Source organism: Alnus glutinosa, chromosome 3 (genome assembly GCF_958979055.1).
Source record: "Alnus glutinosa chromosome 3, dhAlnGlut1.1, whole genome shotgun sequence".
Lineage (NCBI taxonomy): Eukaryota > Viridiplantae > Streptophyta > Magnoliopsida > Fagales > Betulaceae > Alnus > Alnus glutinosa.
This window is the reverse complement of record NC_084888.1, coordinates 17734082-17747216: the sequence shown is the minus strand read 5'-3', so window position 1 is coordinate 17747216 and position 13135 is coordinate 17734082. Positions and strand designations below refer to the sequence as shown.

The 13135-nt window shown below is 37.9% G+C and overlaps 1 long non-coding RNA gene across 4 annotated transcripts; it reads right to left on the bottom strand.

The window, feature by feature from the left end:
• Positions 1-302: 302 nt before the first annotated feature.
• Positions 303-10479, bottom strand: LOC133864002 (uncharacterized). Of its 4 annotated transcripts, none has more exons than XR_009899461.1 (3): positions 8979-10479; positions 7734-8498; positions 303-403 (listed from the first exon to the last, which is right to left on the bottom strand). It is a non-coding gene; the product is annotated as an uncharacterized LOC133864002 (long non-coding RNA). The 4 variants fall into 4 exon arrangements; XR_009899459.1 differs by lacking the exon at positions 303-403 and adding an exon at positions 3272-4122 and having other exon boundaries at positions 7693-8498; XR_009899458.1 differs by lacking the exon at positions 303-403 and adding an exon at positions 3272-4136 and having other exon boundaries at positions 8979-10478.
• Between the last annotated feature and the right edge of the window lie 2656 nt (positions 10480-13135).

Genomic DNA, 13135 nt, shown 5'->3' with positions numbered 1-13135 from the left:
GCGTCCACACAGACAATGTAACGCCCCGCCTTTTACAAAAAGACGTAAGTGAAAATTTCGATTTTCACGTGACATTACGACATCATCAGAGTTATAAATTGGCAGCGGAATATATTTTTTTCTTAACATTGACACATCAGAGCTTCTAACAAAATACTTCAAAATATATAGAAAGAGTGTAATTGAATAATTACACATTAAAATAGTATTTGTGCCACGTATGGCACAGATAATTTACAAACATTATATACATACTAACAAAAATATAAATATTATTCTCCGAATATTATAATAATGGACTAAACATATTAGTCCACAAAATTGGGAGCCATCCTAGCCTCAGATACTGCTATCAAGATCACTTAAAGGTCTGGGCACTCCTGATACTCATCTTCTTCATAACCTGTATTAATATATAATATAGAGAGAAACAATAATACAAAAATACCTAGTGAGTCCACTGTTTTCAATAATAATATGAGTGCTGATTTATTTAAGTAAATGCATCACAATGCAATAATATAAAGTAATGACAATTTTATATGCACAATCTTATTATAAAATAAATCATGAGCTTATTGCATTTAATCTTATAGAGACATAACTCTAACAAATAGATTCAAGGAGACGTCACTCTAGTTATTAGAATCTAGGAACATAACTTCTGTCTAGCGTGTTATAGGAGACGTTACTCCCGTTTAGCGAATGATAGGAGACGTCACTCCCGTTTAGCGAATGATAGGAGACGTCACTCCCGTTTAGCGAGTTCTAAGGAGACGTCACTCCTCTAATAATTATTATCTTTTTGGCACATGCAGACGTCACTCCCTGGTCCGTAGGCAGATGTCACTCTCTACTCTGTTCTTTGTTAATATTTTTGGCTCAGGCAGACGTCACTCCCAACTTTGCTATAATTAAATTCATTAATTAAATAACAAATATGCAAATTTCACATGCGTAACCAATTAAATAAAGCAGAAATCATAACATTATGGAAATTCAGCATCACCCTCAGTGAGTAAGAAATACTCACCGTTCTCTGCTACAAAGAGAGATCCACAGGAATAATGACTGCACAGTTATAAAATAATTCCAATTTTATATTCTATAAAATTGAGCATAATAACGACATTGATATTAATAATGTCTAATACTACTTTTAAGATATTATAGCGTCGTAACGATGCTTTATAAATAAATATTTTTATCTTATTTCAAATCAATCTAACCACACATATATATTTTTAATATATAAATATATATCTATAGGTATACAATTCGGTATATATATATATATATATATTATTCTCATCATGCAATCAGTTATATGTATATATTTATTAGACATACTGGCACATGAATATAAAATAACCTTCAAGTTATATATATATATATATATATATATATATATATATATATAAAAGGCCCACATACAATTACACACACAGACACGTATGCCTCCTTTATATTTATCCATTTCTTTTACTTATTCCTTTCTTATCTTGTCTTTTGTCTTCTTTTCTTTACTTACACAACCTGTCACACACATACATATAAAGAAGAAAACAGAGAGTTGAGGGAGAGACTTACAGTGAGAGAGTTTAAGGCTTGGGCTCCATGTGTAAAGCCAAGAGGAAGAGAGATTCTGCAACTTAAAAGAGAAGGTGCTGGGTTTTCTACTGCTGGTCTGCACCGAGGAAGAGAAGAGAAGAGATCTTCTTTTCTCTGTTTTGCTGCTGATTTTCTGATTTAAAAGGAAGAAGATGGATTGCTACTGCGAGAGATTAGAGAAAGGAGAAGAGAAGAGAACTTGGGTGAGTTTTTGCAGAAATTACAGAGAAACAGAGACATTTGAGAGAAGGAAGAGATGTACGATTGTAGGGGGTTTGCATCTCTTCTTATAGAAGCTTTAGATGGTTGGGATCAATCTCGGATCAAACCATCCATGGTTGAAGATGCTGCACGTATTCAGTGAAGAAGGCAGCACGTTGTTGATGAGCTGGAGGGAGTGAGCTGGGCATGATGTGCGTGAAAGGGGGTCTGGACTTAGCTTGGACGTCTGGATTTCCACCGGGTAGCTCTTGATCAAAGGTTGGGGTAATGGCAAGTGTCCTATGAGCTGATTCGTAGGTGAAAGAAAATCGGCAATTGATAAGATTCTCGTATCTCCAACGGACAAGGGATTAGGTTCTAACTAATTGTCTTGATTCTCTTTGTAATTAAACCAGGCAGTAAACTGGGCAGTATTAGCGTGTATGGAGGCTGGCCTGGGTTCACATGGGCTGGGTTGGGTTTTTTTATATAAATAAAATGGGCCTATAAATATTAATGTCCAATTTTCGTCCAAATCAGGATATCATTTTTCATGGGTATTTTCACGTACTAAACGGTGTCCAAAAATTATGAAATTTGGAGGGTAGCTAGAAAACTTCGAGAAGAGTGTTCTGGATTTTGAATCGACCAAAATAGAGTTTGTTTGACCCTATTTTTGTTATTCCAAAGTTTAAGGTCCGTTTGAGTTTTTATCAATTTAAAACTATAAATGCTTCTAAATGAATATTTATTTTCATAAATATTCATATTTATTATTTTACTTTGTTATTAGGTCTTTCAATCATATTTTAAGATATTTTATTCAATATCTTAAAATACGGGGTATTACAGACAACTATGCGATCGGCTTTCCAAATTCCCTGAAATTCTTTCCTGAATTGAGCTGCGTCCGGGCGGTGTTTCCCTAGAGTCCGGACGGTTGCACTTTAGCTGCACACAATTTCCATATCAAGGCTTGGCGCGTTCAAACCATAACAGCTGTCGTCCGGACGGTTGATTTGATGCAATCAATTTCCATATATGAAGCTTGAGCGTCCGGACCATGAAGACTGTCGTCCAGACAGTTGAATTTTGAATTCACGACTTGCCTTATGAATGAGAGAGTCCAGACGGGAACATACATCGTCCAGATGGTTGCAGCTGTCTTCCCATATCTGTGTTTTTGGAAAGAAATCCCATAGCTGGTCGAACACTAAACGGTGTTCGGACGTGTTGCTGAGGCGTCCAGACGGATGCAACTAGGAACAGTTCGAAGCTTCTCGTCACAGAGGAAGGTCCAGACGGATTGTTCTAGTCGTCCGGACAGATAATGCTTGGACAGTTGAGCGTCCGGACGGTATAACACGTCGTCCGGATTGTTGGAAGGGAATTGTACTAACTGCTTTGAATTCTGCACAAAGTCTTTTTTAAAGCTCAAAATAAAAGTGTAGACTCCGAATAAAACAACATCCATGTATAATAAGCATCATTACATAGAAGTGATTTTGTCCAACAGAATGTAGCCAATCACAAACTAACAAACTCCCCCTTTGGCCATTTTGGGACAAAAATCACTTGACCGGTTAAAAATACAATCTCGGTCGAAATCAAAAATTACTCCCCCTTTTTGTCACAAAAGGACAAAGGGTAAAACATAGTAATTAGAAAAACCACACAACAATTACTCCCCCTAAATGTCTCAGCATGACAAGGGTAAATAGAGTAATAATATCCAGAAGTTCTAAAGTTTAACAAATTATCTGAAATGTGTAACAAAAACATAAGAAAGATAAAATGTCTCAAAATAAATAAAAACCAAACACCAAAATAAATCAACCATCCTCAGCCATAGGCGTATCATCCTCATCATCACTACTGGATGGATGATGGTGCTTGAGACACTCCTAGATATCCAATTGGCTCTGCTCCACACAGAGGTTAATAGAGTGAACCTCCTGCTATATAGATGAAATCGCCAGCTGCATAGAGCTCATGGCCCCCTGTAAAGATGCCAAAGCCTTCAAAATTTGAGCATAACCTGCATCCTGCTATGGAGGTGGCAGAGCAGTTTGAGAGGAGGATGCTACATCAGGTACTACAACATGAATAGGAGGGGGCTGTGGAGCATCATCCAGAGCATCGAGATATAACTTGTGGGGTCCCCGTTTGGACGAATCACTAACTCGTTCAGACGCGCGTTTCCACATAAGCATGCGACAGGTCGTGAGTGTCCAGACGTGTAACCTTACAGTCCGGTCATCTAAGCCGCACCCGTTCGGATGCAAGGATAGACCGCCCGGATGCTTCACACTAAAAAATAGAAACTGAAGGAAAAATTGTAGAAAAAATATTTTCCTTAATGTCAACTTCAGAACACGCATGTATAATTGTAATACCCGGGAAAATACTACGCTTAGCATAACGCAAATAAAAAAAAATATGTGCACATGCATGCATAAGTATAAGGCCTAATAATTATTATTGCTAGTTTAAATAGAATTGCATTTATATATATAAATATATATATAAGTAGAGAAATCGGATTAGTAAAGAAATTACTAACCAAAGTCGATCGAGCGACTCTACAGTCGATCGAGCGACTTTATGGTCAATTGAGCGATTCTTGGTCAAAGTCGATCGAGCGACTTAATTATCCAGTGCGATGCAGTTTACGCGTAAACAACAATAGACAATTTTCAACGTTCGATTCTTGAACCCACACCATGTTCTCTGTTCCAGATGATCAGTTTCCTTTCTAGTTAGTCTAGTTAGTCCAATTTAGTTCAATACCAACTAGATTTTCATAGATATCTAGTAATTATTACCCAAAGATATGAAAATCCTATTCTAGAAGATATGGAAGATTTGGTTGCTATTTTCTCAAGTTGAGGTGTCTTAAATCTGTCCATTGAGACCCCAGCTACTGGTTTAATCTTGACCATCCAAGATTGCTATATCAGGAATGCATGGGTGATTGATTTCCATGAAGAAAAGCCAAGATTTCTGCCTAACTCTCTCTCACGTAATATGCTGTCTTCTTCCCTGTTCTAGTGCAGCAACTCTGAGCATGAAAATCCCCTTGTTTCACCTTACTTTCTAACACCTAGTAAGCTAGATTTAAACCTCAAATTACCCTCATTCCATCATCAAATCAGTAGGAACCTAGTTAGAATCAACCTCTGTTTCTTTAGACCAAAAGCAAAGCATCTATTGGTGGAGTTTTTGTTTGGACAGCAACCTCTCATCCTCATTTGAGTCACTTTAGGATAGCCTCAGTAAGTATCTTCTCCCTTAAACTCCTCAAAGAATAAATAGTTCTTTTGCTATTTTTAAACCATGATTTATTCCTCCATTGATGAAGTAACAATTATGTACTTAGATGTGTGCTTGTGTGTGAGTTTGCTAACTTATGTTATGTATATGGCTAAGATGTTTGTGTATTGTGGAAAAAGGATGCAAAATATGAGTTGTGAAGTGTAAGTGTGCTCTGTGTGGGTGTGAGTGCATGCTGTAAAAAGAAAAATAAAGAAGGAAGAGGTGAGTTTGTATTTGAAAAAGAGGTGTGTGCATGTGTTTATAAAAATATAGGTGTATGTGTGTGTTGTATGGATAGGGAGTGCTTACAAAGAAAGAAATGAGTTTATATAAGTGTGTGTTAAGGATATGTGTTTTTGGTATGAGCTTCCCTATAAAGGACGTGTATGTATGTGTGTGTGTGTGTGTGTGTGTGTGTGTGTGTGTGTGTTTAATTAGGTGACACTTGTATTCTAGTTTTAAACTTAAATGTCCACTAAGTGCTATATATATATATATATATATATATATGTCAAAAGGTATTTTTAGAGGAAGGTATGTTTAATGAAAAAAGGTTAACTTTAGTCACATCGTCTAACTATTTTTAATAGTAATAGATGTTGTCAATATTATGTCCAATTTGTATTTTATGCCGCCCATCTTCTTAGATAAAATATTTGTATGGGATAAATAAGTATAAGATTATATTTATTACGTTTAAATCTGTAGCCGTTGCAATTTTTGGAAAAATAGGTATAGTAATAATAATAAATATTTTCATAGTGCTTTTATTAATTTATTATTATTACATGATTGTAATTATGCAGTTTTAGAGGGAAATCTTTGGAGTAGAAATAGTAAGTATCTCTATACTTACTGGAGACGAAGCTGGTTGATTTTTCCTATAATATTGTGATTACTGTTTTGTTTACTTGTTTCCGCATGTGATTTTGCATATTTTATTACTTTAATAATCTGTCTAATAACAAGCTGTTGGATCAAGATCCACAGTGGGTATGTGAGGCTTCACTTGAGTTCTAAGGTTCTCATTGAATGAGGAAGTACCTGAAAATAGATTAATAAATACAAAAACTGGTGTACCAAGGTCACCAAAGAAACCAAGGTTTCCAGGAGCCAACGCTCCCAAAGAATATAATTAAAAGTTAAAGTGAGGAAGCCAAGGCTTCAAATAAAACGCTAACTGTGCCACGGCCAACAGAGGAGTGGAAAAAAGGAAATACCTAAAACTCTGCATTTAAAACTGTCATTACTTTATGGTTATGTTTATATTCAATCTATGTCTATGCTTCGCGACCATAGATTATATATTGCGTATACATGTGATTATGAAGTCATTGCATTATGTTGCATTTATTAAATAAATCAGCACTCATTATATTATGGGAAACAGCGGACTCACTTTATTATTTTGTGTTGGTGCTTTTCTCTCTGTGTTATGTCCTAAATCAGGTTATGAAGAGGAAGAATATCAGGACTATTCAGACCCTTAGATGGATCCTGATACTAGTATTTGAGGCCAGACTGCCTCCTTTTCGGGAACTACCATGTTGTAGTTCATAAACTTAGTTTAAAGACAATATTTATAATTCTGCAGTTATGTATTTTGGCTTGTATGATTGTATATGCCCTATGAGGCATGACTACTACTACTACTTTTGTATAATTATGCTGATTTACTCATTATATGTATTTTGAAGTATTTCAGTAGAAGCTCTAAAGTGTTATTTAATTCCTAAGTTTGTATTACATTTATATATTCCGTTGCCAACATTTAACTCTGATGAGTTAGTAATGTCACGTGAAAATTCAAAAATTTTCACTTACGCTTTTTGTAAAAGCGGGGTGTTACAATAATCAACTCATAAAGTAGTCAAAGAGCATCTCAAAAATATGCAGATATATAAAAGAGAATAGTACAATCAGCACAAAAATTTCTTGTAAACAGAAATTCCAAATAGATTACTCTTCTCATGTAATACGTGTATGTATGAAGACTTTCTCAATAAGGTATGAAGTTCACTGATATGACAAAAAGCAACCAAATTTTCTAGACAAAAGAGAAAATCAATGAAAGATCAGTCAAAAGTCAAACCTTTTTATTTACTAGGGCCTAGCAACCCTCATTTGATACACTCCCCTTAAGATGTAGCACCTAATTGTTTTTACTTGTACCATGAAGGACAAGGTAAAATTTTTACTTGCACCGTGAAGGACAAGATATAATGCTAATTCAGTATAGAAGCAGTGAATATAGGCATATATCACAGAATTCAGAAGAATAACTGCTTGGTTCAACTAGCACGTTGGTCAATTTGACCATCTTATCAAAAACATCTCTCTTATTTAGAATTTCCAGAAGTAAGGGGAGCCTTGGATAGTGTAAATTTTCATTGCATGAGGAAAGTAACTATCCAGCTTTTACATGCACAGGAAAAACTTGGCAGATATATAGACATAAACTCTCAATCATATCTAAGCATAATCAATTAATGGGCAATGAACTGAGATATCAGGTAAATATACATGAAATATTTGAAGATTATGCAATGCAATCAAACCAGATACCTTAGGATTAGGAACCAAACACTAGGCATGATAATTCTCACCAGCTAGGCGAGTCCATTCACCCTCAAGGGGTGAATGTCTTCCTTCTTCGTGACCCATGCCTGCCTTCCTATTGGTGGTTGTTGGCAGGATCTCAACTGATGATCCATCCACTGTATCATGCTCTGCATCCAGATGGGTAGCTCCTTGCAGTTTTGATCATCCTCCACCTTTTGCGGCTTTTTGAAGTGCTTGGATTTGTTAGTCTTTTATTTTTCATTTTCCTTGGCAGGAGCAAATCTCTGCTGAGGCCACTAATACTGAGGAGCCTGGCGTCGTGAGGCATGATACCTTGGGTCTTGATGCCATGGGGCTTGATTCCATGGAGCTTGATAAGGAGCCTGATGAGGAACCTAATGCCACGGAGTCTGATACTGGGCCAAGGGTCTTGTGCTGTAATTTGCTTTGTCTGGGCACTTCTTCCTTGACCTTTGCTCTTTGAGCTTTGAGAAGGGAGCACTGAGGTCAGACAAGCCCACTTAATCCGCAGTGATGGTGTAACGCCCCCAAACCGCTATGGGTTAGGTTCGTCACTTTTCTCTTTAAACTGCAAAGATTCGTAAGGTCTGCCAAATATCTTAACTAGTATGCTGATTTAAATAAATAAAAATAATAATGGTTTCAAAATCTCAGAGTTTTTAATAAATGCGGAAACGGTCATTTAATTGTAAAAATACAATAACTGAAAATTATGGGGTAATATAAATGAAATGTCCTAATGCATTCCTAGATCCCATCCCGGCCACCTACGTCTCTCTGTTCATAACCTGAAAACAAAAACAAAATAAGGGGTGAGCACAAAAAAACATGCTCAGTAAGAAATCCTCAACCATAAAACAGTTGAGTTAAATTCTTTTGAAAATCTCCAAAACATTTGTCAAAAAAACTTCTTATAAATATCTCCAAAACAATTGTCAAAACTCCCTTTTATAAATCTCCAAAAAACAATTGTCAAAACTCCTCCACACACGTGCCCTTTTCAACAATTTCTCTTTTATATATAACTCATAGAGTTTTCTCACACAACTTTCTCATTCTTTCCTCATGTATCCAGGGGCAACGTGTTGGAGGGTTTTTACTCATGTTTTTCTCCTTTTATTGTTATTCCAAAAAGTTGACTTCACATCTCAGTTAAAATAATAAATTCTCAAAATCACAATTTCCAAAATATCATTTTACTCAATCAATTTAAAATAAATTCTTCATGTAAACAAAATAATTTGAGAAGGGGTAGAGGGTTCCATTACCTGGATTTCCCATAATATCGAAATCGAGCTTTAATCCTCTTTGTATATTTTCTTAGTTTATTAACTAAGAATTTTCACTAGAAAATTCAGTGAAACAATGAGTTCGGTCACGGAAATTCGCCGGAAAAGTCACCGGAAAGTCGCCGGAAAAGTCTGCCGGAGATGGGTCACCGGCGGGTTGGGTTTCCGGGTTCGGGTCACGGGTATGGGTTATGATCTGACCGGGTTCTGGGTTAAATGGGTTTCTGGTTCTGGGCTGGGCTTCACAGGTTATGGGTTTCTGATTCTGGGTTGGGCTGATCGGGCTTTATGGTTTAGTTTGTGGACCAGGTCTGGGCTATGGGTTATTGAGTTGATCAGTTTGGGCTGCGGGGTTCTGTTATGGGCTGGGCCGATCGGGTTGCACAAACGGAAAATGGACTGGATCGGGTTTGGTGGTTCATGGGTTCCGGGTCACTGTTTGGGCCCGGGTCGCTGCTAATTGGCTCACGGGTTGGGGATTTGGGTTGTCGTTAGTTGGGCTTAACGGGTCTGAATCTGCTACAGGTTGATGGGTTTGTTGAGATGGGCTGGGTTTTGGATCATGGGCTTCGCTTGCTTTGGTTCTGGGCTAACGGGTTTGGGCTGACTGGGTTCCGGGTTGCTGGGTTTGGATCATGGTTTCATGATCTGATTAGAGAGATTATTAAATTCCATTCAACAGATTCCAGGAAATTCAGAAGAACTCGCCGAAACCAACACTGAACTGCCGAAGCAATCAAGCCATCGGAGGTCGGCTCTGCTTCACCGGGTTTTGTATGGTTTCTGGGTTCGGTGGTTCACACGACTTACTGGGTTGACGCCGGAGGCCGGCTGGGTTCTCGGGCTCTTGCTACAAACAACCGGAACTCGAGTCTGGGTTCTGCGGAATTTGTCGATCAATGGTCGGCTACGGGTTGCTGGGATGGGCTGGACTACACACGGATCTGCCGAGTTGAGGTTTCTGGGCTCGCCGAAGTCTAGGCTGGGTCCGCCGGAAATCTGCTCGTGGTTCGGAGGATGCGGGTCAGGATCGGGTTTTCTGGGCTATTGGCGCACAAGCTCGGCTGGAAAATACTGCTGGGTTCAGTTCACGGTTATCGTCGGATCAATGGGTTCCTGTTGATCGGGTCGCCGGGATGGGCTTCACTGGGTCACGGCCAGAATTGGGTTGGAGTCCACGGGTTCCAGCTTCACGGATTGGGTTGCTGCCGGTAATCGGCTTGGTGGGTTTGGTGTTGTGAGTCAATGGCAGAACCGAATCTCCCAGTTTTTCCACCTCTCGGACTCATCTCTTCTCTCAAGCCATACCATTTCTGCCACTCTCTTAATCAATTTCCTTCTCTCGGTCTCTGTTTTCGCACTCGGTCTCTCCTTCTCTATTTAAGGGGAGAAATGTTAGTGAAAGTGCTGATTGTTATATGTTGTTAATGGGCTGTCCACTGGCCGAAAGGTGCTTGAGGAACGATGAGTGCGTTGAGTTAGTGGGAATTATGTTTACTAATGGAGATGGTGGAAGTTTGTGCGGCAGGTTGAAGGATTTGATTAAAGTAAGTGGAGAATAATAAACACGGAGTGGAGAAGATAATAGGAAGTTAAGCGCAGGAGATTTAATGAATAGGCGGCTGAGTGGAGAATTTGGTTGAAGTGGTTTTATTATTATTATATATATATATATTATTAAGCAATAAGTGGAATATATATATTATTAAATGGAATAAAACGCAGGAAGGTAATATCAGATTGGTTAATCTACAGGTATATTTTTACACTAGGTCTTTATCAATTTCTTAATTTACTAGACTGAAATTTTAAACTCAGTAATATTTGGTTATAAAATAATTATCAGTTTTACTAAACATAGTTAAATAAATCGATTGAAAATATTTATAAACAAATTTTATAAAACGAATGATTACATAAATAATCATTTATATTTTAAAATATGTTTTAAAAATTGGGGTATTACAGATGGCATATGGGAGATCTTCTGATGGTAGGTAGCTTTTGAGTAACCGGAACATCTCCATTGATTTTGTCCTTCCCTTTATCCTCAACTGTGGGTGGAGGCTCGGGGACTGTAGGCTTAACAAAGACAATCCTGGAAGTAGAGCGAATATCAGAAAGAGGAGCTACATACCCGAGTCTAGTCTTTCTGTTGGGCTCTTTTGAATTGATAGCATGTGAGTCAGCTTCTCATCGGTGACCCTCTCAAATTGTAGCTGTATCTCTAGTTGCTTTTCTTCTAGCCCCTGTATCTTGAGCAACAATGAGCTATTCTCTGTCTGTAAGCTATTCAGATCGTGAATATGTTGCTTGCGAGCCTCTCTCAATTTCTCGAACTCTATATAGAGGATTTTATAAGCCTCCTTGAGTTCTTCTCCATCTTCATCACTGTGCTCTGAGTAGTAAGCACCCTTTTCTTCTATATGCGGAGCCATAAAGGCTGGAAATTTTTCTTGCTCAGGAGCTTCTTCTTCTTCGAACTCATCACTGAGAGTCGCATTGTAAGCCTTCCATTTTCCCTACTTGAGGTTCCCACAGTCAACCCGTATATGCCCAAACCCTGAGCATTCAAAACATTTTGAGCCTTTGGGATCTTTCTTCTCAACTTCCTTTGGTTCAGATTCTCTGGGGGCTTTCTTCATTTTTTTTCTTCGGAAAACTACTTCTTGAATCGTTCATTTCTCATTAATCTTTTGAAATTTTTGGCCAGTATAGCCACAACTTTTTCTTCATCCTCAGAGTCGTCTCCAGATGAGACTTCAACCTTCTTCTTGGAAGCTTTCAGGGCAATGGTCTTCATCTTTTTAACCAGGGGCAGGGACATCTCATAAGTTTGAAGAGAACCCACCAACCCTTCAATCTTCATCTCTTCAAAGTCTTTGCTTTCTTCAATTGTAGCCACCTTGATTCTGAAACGCTCAGGCAAAGATCTTAGAATTTTACGCTTGAGTTTTACATCCGAGACGGTTTTCCTAAGACTCACCATTGAGTTTTTTAGGTCGCTCATTTTGGAGTAAAACTCTCCGAATGTCTCTTCTTCCAACATCTTAATTTCTTCAAATCTAGAAATCAACATTTGAAGTTTAGTGCCTTCATATGTTGTTTCTAAGATTTGCCATGCTTCTTTAGCAAATTCACTGTTTGAGATTCTTGCGAATTCAAACGGTGAAAGCACTTGACATAGAGCATGGAGGGCTTTATCATTAGAAAGTTGTGTGTTTTCTCAGTGACTAGTTTGAGAGTTGCATCCGCTTGCTTAGTCCAACCAGTTTCAACAATATTCCAATAGTTAATAGATTTTAAAAAGAACCGCATACGAGTTTTCCAATAGCCATAGTTCGTACCATCAAAGGCAGGAACAGTATTAAGATTTTGAGACATTGAAATAAAACTAGAAGTTAAAATGAAAGATAACACTCAAGAATTGAATCTAAACAGAGTGTACCAAGCTCTGATACCAAATGACAATTAAAGGACTTCTAATTTAACAAGTGTGTGCAATAGTGTGCAACAAAATATCAAAATGCGAAAAATAAAGAGACATATTTTGTTGATGAAGTGGAAACTCAATTAAGAGAAAAACCACTCCGAGGCAACCAAACCCAGGATATCCACTATTCAGAAGACAAAGCTAGTACATAGACAGTAACACTTACATACCCAATGCAGCAATCGTATCTAGCACTCTGACGTGTAACCCATCACGAATGCTTCCCAACCAAGTCACCTACTTGGAGGGGTCTTCAATGGAATCCTTTACCATAGGGCCGACCCTAAGATAGACTTCTGTTAGTAATTTTATGTTGGCTACATTCTAGATGACAAAAACACTTTTTGTAATGGTTGCAAATTAATAGGATGATCAGTTCTTATTCAAAGTCTTCATGTATACGGACAATGTTCATTTCAAAACATGTGACGGATCATAAGTTTATAGAAGATGTCCATGAAGATTCCTTGCAAATTCCAAGATAGAAAAACCGGTTCCTGTCCAACCGTCTGGACGAGCCTTTGAAGGCGTCCGGACTCCCCACAGTGTCTAGAAGCTTCAGCGTTGAAGACGTTTGGACGTCAGATCAACACCATCTGAACTCTAGGTCAAGCTTTTTCAATTTCTACACGAAGTTGGATTT